Here is a 7,523-nt window from a genome sequence, read left to right as displayed (position 1 = left end):
CCCGCCCCGATCCCGCCCACTCCCGCGGGGGGCGGGACTCCCACACCTGGATGGGTGATTTGACAGAGGAGGGAATAACAAAAATAGAACAGAAAGACAGGGACAGGAAGGCCCGGTCAATTTTATTTTTTTTTCAGAAAAGGAGAAACCTAAAGGAAGAGGGAAATGAATCACAAACCTGATACTGCATTAACTGACTAAATTCTTGCCTAATTCTTTGGAAACTTTCTGCTGCTTACATCGTTTGTGCCTCACATCCTATTTTTCATGTTTGCTGTGCAAACTATGAACTCCATTCTTTTGTGAACAAATTCTCCCATATTCTGGGCCTCTAGTGTGTGTTCTGCCTTGTCCTTAATTGAAACCTAACATCCTCTCCCTTACAAAGACAACTTGCTTTAAACATCTATGAAGCGAAAGGTGCTCATTTTTGCGCTCTTCCTTCATCTCTTGATGAGGAGGTACGGGTCAGTCCCCTTGTTCCCCTGTACCTCACTCAGATAATTAGTCTTCCTTTCTATATAGCCATGCCACTTTTTTTCCTTCGTTGTTGCTTTTTTTTACCCACTCCTTATTGGTGAGAAACTTTGGAACCTGACTTCCAACTTCTGCCATCCCCCAGAATCACCCTAACATCCAAACCCATTCTCTTGGGTTCTTGGTTTCATGTCCAGTAGTCATCACCTCCACTCCACTACAGCCGTCCACTCTCGTGACCACACGCCGGGTCTCATCTACTTAACCACTGAAATCCAAAATTAAGACAAACTGTCTAACATCCTACTTTACCAACTCTCTCACTCAATTTTCCCTCCTAAGGAAGACTTCACATCTTTTAACTCTTCTGTTTTCTCCCTATCGATTATCTCTCTGTTTTCTTCCCTCCCCTTTTTCTCCAGTTGATCAAACGCAGTTCATCACATCAATCACAATTTGCCTTTTTTTCTTTCTCATCAAACCAACTAGAACATTCCCTATCCTATTAATTCAACAGCTTGCCTTTTCTGTTCTACACTGGACTTAGTGTTGTTAAGGGGAAAAAAACTTATACAACCATGATTTTACTCTAAATACAAAGTTACTAACCTCCACAAGGCTCTCGAAATTGCCTTCAATCCTCCTATATTTTCCTAATCAGATCTATCATTCCCATTATCCACATGGTTTTATTCAGTCTTCTCCCCTTTCCTCAACTTTCCATCACTTTTCCCACCAATTTTAGCAGATATTATATTTCACAGAGAAAATAGAATATCAGTAATGATCATATTTCATTGTTTGTTGCTGACATTCTAATTGCTTTACATATATAGTACTAACTCCTAAGTTTACACATGAGGAAACAAGCAGAGAGACTGTGAAACTTGCCCCCAAGATTACACAGATGGTTTGGCTTGTGGCATTGTCTGTTGCAGCAATTCTTAAACCTTTTGGTCTTGAGACCCCTCCAAAACTCTTAACAATTGAAGACTCTAACAACCTTTGTTTATGTGGGCTATATCTATCAATATTTACCACACAAAAAATTAAAAGAGAGAAAATTTATTAATTCATCAAAAGTAATATATCTCTTACATCTTAGTATAAATATTTTTCAAGAAATGTTGTATTTTCCCAAACCAGAAACATACAAGAGTGGCCCTATTTTACAATCTAGCAAATTTCTTTAATGTAAAGCTTGATAGAAGGCAGGTAAATTCCTATATGTGCCATTACACTGAGAATTTTTTTTTATGTTCTCATTTTCCCAACATACAGTTAGCCAGGGAAATTGTAAGGAACCATCTGGGAAAGGACTGGGGGAACTATTACAGTGTACCCCATTATGAGGTTTCAGGGTCTTCCTCCTGGGAATCTGGTCTTTTTGCTGTCAATTGTTGCCAGATCCCAAAACTGGCTCAGACTTCAAACCTGAGCAAAGAATCATGACTCATTATTAGAGTATTGTTCTCAGGCTCCTGCTCATGCACTCCCTTGATTTATTTTGATGGTACGCACTGAGCAGAATCCTTGTTTGCTGCCTGGGGATCCATTTTGCTCCTAGGGACACTATATTCTTTTATCCATCTCCTGATCTTCTGAGGATCAAAGTGCTTTCCCTTGCTGCCACTCTGCCCTTGCCGGTGATTATAATAATTGTGCCAGGGGATGCCTGGGTGGCTCAGTCAGTTAAGCGTGTGACTCTTTATTTTGGCTCAGGTCATGATCTCAAGGTTGTGAGACGAAGCCCAGCATCTGGCTGGATGTGGAGCCTGCTTAAGAGTCCCTCTCTCCCTCTGCCCTTCCCCCCACCTCTCTCTCTCTCTCTCTCTCTCTCTCTCTCTCTCTTCCCCTGGGAGAGAGGCTGGGGACAGTTCCTGAAGGGAGTACTAGTTGTACTATGAGGAGAAGCCTCTGCATGGTATTTAAGCAAGGTATGTGTGGTAGGGACACTACCCATTAATCAGGAATATGGACCATGTTCAGAAACAGAGGGTTCAGGAGAATCTGGGAATTCAAGATTTTCGGGTGTCACAACCCAGCCCACTGCATCAGAGTTTCTTTCTTTACGATCCAGCATTCTGACCTTGGCATAGCCGACCTAGCTGAGCTGCATGGTTGTTAATCTCCTTTGGAGCTCTGCCATACTTATGATTTAGTGCTGGGCCTGTTCCTCAGCTTTTTCTGCCCTCCCACTGCAGAAGATAAAAGCCTCTTTATTTGCTACCAACGAAGCTTTGTGAATTTTACTCTTAGATTTTTAATAGCCATTAACCATCTCAGTGTTTGGCTTTTTCCAAAGAATCAATTTTGCTTAGCAACAGCCAATTCCTCTGTACTTAAGATGAGAGTTTCCCTCATATTTCTTAAATGTACCCACTAGTATATTATCTTTCATTAGAATACATCCAGGTTCACTAATGATGAAAGTTTTACCTATTACTCTGTTACCTTGTGCTAAGGTATGTCTGTCCTATATTTATCAGCAATGAGAAGGTCCTTACTGATAGTCAGGTGGCCAATGATTCAAGTCAAAATCTCGTATTAGCTTCAACTTTCTTGAATCATCCCTAACATCAATTATCTTAGATTGGTTTCTCTGGAGGCATACTCCGAGTCAGGGATAAGTATAGAGAGTTCATGGGGGAATGTTTTAGGAACAGCAACTGAGGAATGGACGGTAGCCGGACTGGACAGAGGAAAGAGTTGGCCTATACCATAGTCTCAGTGAAGACCTCAACTTTGAATCTGGGATGTCCCTTCAGACTTGAGGCAAGTGGGCTCAGCCGTTATATGCCTGTGACTGTCATTAGATATGAGCTGGCAGGGAAAACAATTATAACCCTGGGCTAGACTACTACTGAAGAGGGCCAACAACTCAAATTTGTTAGCTTACTGAACTCCCGGCAGCTCAGGAAATAAGTCCTTCGTTTCTGAAGAGAACTATGGGTGGTGCCTCCCAATATTCACTACAAAAAGTGATGATGGCAAAATAAAGAAATATTCAGACAAAGACAAAGAATCTTTACCATTTGAAGACCCTCATGGAAAGAATTCCAAAGAGTCTACTTCAGGAAGATAAAAATGGAATTCAGAAAGGAGGGGGATGCAAAAAGCAATAGTGTGTAATCAATTCATTTAACATACAGGGTAAATCTAAAACATCTGTACAAAACAACAGAACTGTAATAAACAATTTTGGATATGAAAACTACAAGGAACTGAAACTGTCTAAATTCAGTGCAATTCAGAGCCTGGGTGGCTAGTCGGTTAAGCATCCCACTCTTGATTTTGGTTCAGGTCATGATCTCAGGGTCCCGATATGGAGCCCTGAGTTGGGCTTCCTGCTCAGCGGAAAGTCTGCTTGAGGATTCTCTCTCTCCCTCTCTGTCTGCCCCTCCCCATGCTCACAAGCATTCTCTCTCTCTCACTTTCTCTCTAGCATAAATAAATCTAGGGGCACCTGGGTGGCTCAGTCCATTGGACATCTGCCTTCAGCTCAGGTCATGATCCCAGGGTCCTGGGATCGAGCCCTGCATTGGGCTCCCTGCTCAGCTGAGAACCTGCTTCTCTCTCTCTCCCTCTGTTGCTCCCCCTGCTTGTGCTCTCTCTCTGTCTCTCTCCCTGTCAAATAAATAAATAAAAATAAAATAAATAAATAAAATAAAATAAATAAATCTAAAAAAATAAAAAATAAAAATAAATTCAATGCAATTCAAATCAAATCCTGACAGGGACTTTTTCATGGAATTTGATTAAGTGATCCTAAAATTCATATGGATGAGTAAAGAACCATGAACATCCCAAACCATTTTAAATACCAGCAAAAGAAGGATACCTTTATTATTATAAAGCTCTAGTCATTAAAACAGTGTTGTATAGAGTCAGATGTTGAAAACTAGACAAATGTTACTGAACAGAAATCCCAGATAGAGACTCACATATATTTGGATACTTGATAAATGATATAGGTTTCATTAGTATCAGTGAGAAGTGTATTATTCAATAAATGGGGTGGAGACTATTGGCTATGCATGTGGAGGAAGCCAAATTAGATCCCTATTTAACAGTGTACATACAAATAAATTCCAGGTGGATTAAAGACCTAGATATACAAAGCAAAAAATGTAAAACTCTTGTAAGTGTAGGAGAAAGCCTTTATGATATTGAGGTATATATGATTTCTTAAATAAGATGCAAAAAATTAAAGAAAATTAATAATGGATGTAACTAAATTAAAGATTAAAATTTCAGCACGAATAAAGTCACCAAAGTGAAAAGGCAAACCAAAAATTAAAGAAATAAGTTTGGCACCCATGTAACTAACAAAAGATTTGTATGTAGAATAAATTAAGAACCACCATTCAGTGAAAAAAAAAAGAAAAAATACCACAAACAACCCAGAAGAATTATAGGCAAAAGATATAAACAGGAGATTTTATAGAAGAGGAGATCTAAATAGCATATCTAAATATCTAAAACAATATCACAATGGAATACCATTTCACACCCATCAGATGGACCAAAATTAAAGATCCTGGCAATTCTAAAAATTGAGGAAAGGTGGAGAAGCAGATTTCAAGCAATTCTGGTGGTAGCATAAATTGTTAAACCTGTAGCAGGTTTTAATAGCAATTTTAATAGCAAAAAAATTTAAACTACCTATCTTTTATTAGGGAAAGCAATAAATTATATGCTGTTTATATAGTAATTAAAATTCATGGAACTTAATCTATAAGCATCAACATGGGTCATCCCAAAACATTATGTTAAAGAGAAATCTAATTGAAATATTAATAAAATTGAAAAAAAAACAAACAAAAAAACAATTGTATACATTATTTATGGAGGAATATATACTTAGTAAAAGTATCAAAACATCCACAGAAATGATATTAACTTCAGATTCTGATTATCTCTGGTGAGAAAAAGGGAACAGATGGATGTGAGGCATTAGCAATCCTTTCGTCGGAACAATACTAATAGTCAAAAAACGTAAGTAATACTGTAAGCAGAAACAGTTAGGGGTCCCTGGAAAAAGAAAGATGAGACATAGGAAAAGTCATTTTAGGCCCCTGACTGGCACTACCTGCCCAAAGCACGTCTTGCAGAACTTCCTGCGAAATGTTGAAGTTGCAGAAGGAAAGTCCCCAGTAGGTAATAATTTTAAAGGAACAAGAGAATGTAAGAGCCAACAGCCAGCATCAGGTCCAGAAAGCCTAATCACACCAGGGACAATAAATCAGTGGTAAGGGCAATGGTCAGTCCCATTCCCTGGCCTTGGTTCTTGAGTTCGGCCAAGAAAGAATTCAGGGCCAAACTCTTAAGCAAGCAAGAGTTTTTTGGGTTTTTTTTTATTATTATGTTATGTAATCACCATACTTTACATCATTAGTTTTTGACATAGTGTTCCATGATTCATTGTTTGCGTATAACACCCAGTGCTCCATGTAGAACGTGCCCTCTTTAATACCCATCACCAGGCTAACCCATCCCCCCACCCCCTCCCCTCTAGAACCCTCAGTTTGTTTCTCAGAGTCCATGACTATGGTTCGTCTCCCCCTCCAATTTCCCCCCCTTCATTTTTCCCTTCCTAGTATATTCTTTTTTTTTAACATATAATGTATTATTTGTTTCAGAGGTACAGGTCTGTGATTCAACGGTCAGCAAGCAAGAGTTTAATAGCAGTTTGAACGAAAGTACACTCTTGAGATGGGAGAGTGGGCAGGCCGGAGGTGGCAGCTGAACCCTGTGTCAGTCTTCTTTCACTGTTTGGACAGGTCATAGCTAGGGCAGTGTGTAAGGTTGCGGCCAATCATCTAAATAAAGGACTCCCCCTACCGGTTGTGGTGGAGAGTTTTTGGCCTTATATGTCCCTTGTCAGAAACTGTCATGGCGGGCGCCTGGGTGGCTCAGATGGTTAAGCGTCTGCCTTCGGCTCAGGTCATGATCCTGGAGTCCTGGGATCAAGTCCTGTGTTGGGCTCCCTGCTCCTTGGGAGCCTGCTTCTCCCTCTGCCTCTCTCTCTCTCTCTGTCTCTCATGAATAAATAAATAAAAATCTTTAAAAAAAAAAAAAGAAAGAAAGAAACTGTCATGGCAGCCATTCCCTGGGGGAGGGGAGACATTAAAATCACAATATAAATGTATAATAAAGCTATAGGTTACTGTAGGGCAGTGGCCATAGGGGAGAATGCATATGCATCCCCTGGGGTCTGTCCAGGCTGTTTGGAACTTGGCCTCAACCTTTTTTTATTTAATTTTATTTTTAAGTAATCTCTACAGCCACGTGGGGCTCAAACCTACTGCCCCAGGATCAAGAGTCACATGCTCTACCAACTAAGCCAGCCAGGTGCCCTGGGCCTCAGGCCTTTTATCCATTGGAAAGCACTTGTTCCCTGCTCCTATCTGCTACCTGCCTACTCTTATCAGTACAACTTTCAGTGCTGCTTCAAAAGTAAAGATTGACTTGATGCACATTCTTGAGTTCTCTTTCCAGGATCTAAAGCCCTCTGAGCACTCAGGTTCCGGACCAACTAAAGCCAGAAAATTAATGCTGACCCTTGCTGACTAGGCTGTTGTGACTTCGACCTGGATTCTGTCACCTTAAGATTACTTTTGCCCCGATTTCATGCTGAATTCCCCACTGGGCAAGCCCCTTCGTGAATACATATGTACCGTTAGTTTAAAACTTCCCTAATTTTGTTGTTCGAGGAGACACAACTTTGAGAAATATTCCTATTGTTCTCCTTTACTTGTTGCAAATAAAACCCTTCCTTTTCCTATTCTTTGGCTTGGTTGTGTCTTTTGGCTCAACACCCACCAAGAGGAAAGACCAGTTTCTGGTAACAATACCACATTTACCAGAATGACTCAAATTAAAAAGACTGACAACACCAAGTGTAGATAAAAATGTGGAGCAACAGGGGGAGCCTGGGTGGCTCAGTTGGTTAAGTGTATGACTCTTGATCTCAGTTCAGGTCTTGATCTCAGAGTCATGACTTCAAGCTCCATGTTGGGCTCCACACTGGGCATAGGGTCTAG

Source organism: Zalophus californianus, chromosome 2 (genome assembly GCF_009762305.2).
Source record: "Zalophus californianus isolate mZalCal1 chromosome 2, mZalCal1.pri.v2, whole genome shotgun sequence".
NCBI classification, from domain to species: domain Eukaryota; kingdom Metazoa; phylum Chordata; class Mammalia; order Carnivora; family Otariidae; genus Zalophus; species Zalophus californianus.
The sequence above is the reverse complement of the archived record's forward strand: the minus strand, read 5'-3'. Positions refer to the sequence as shown.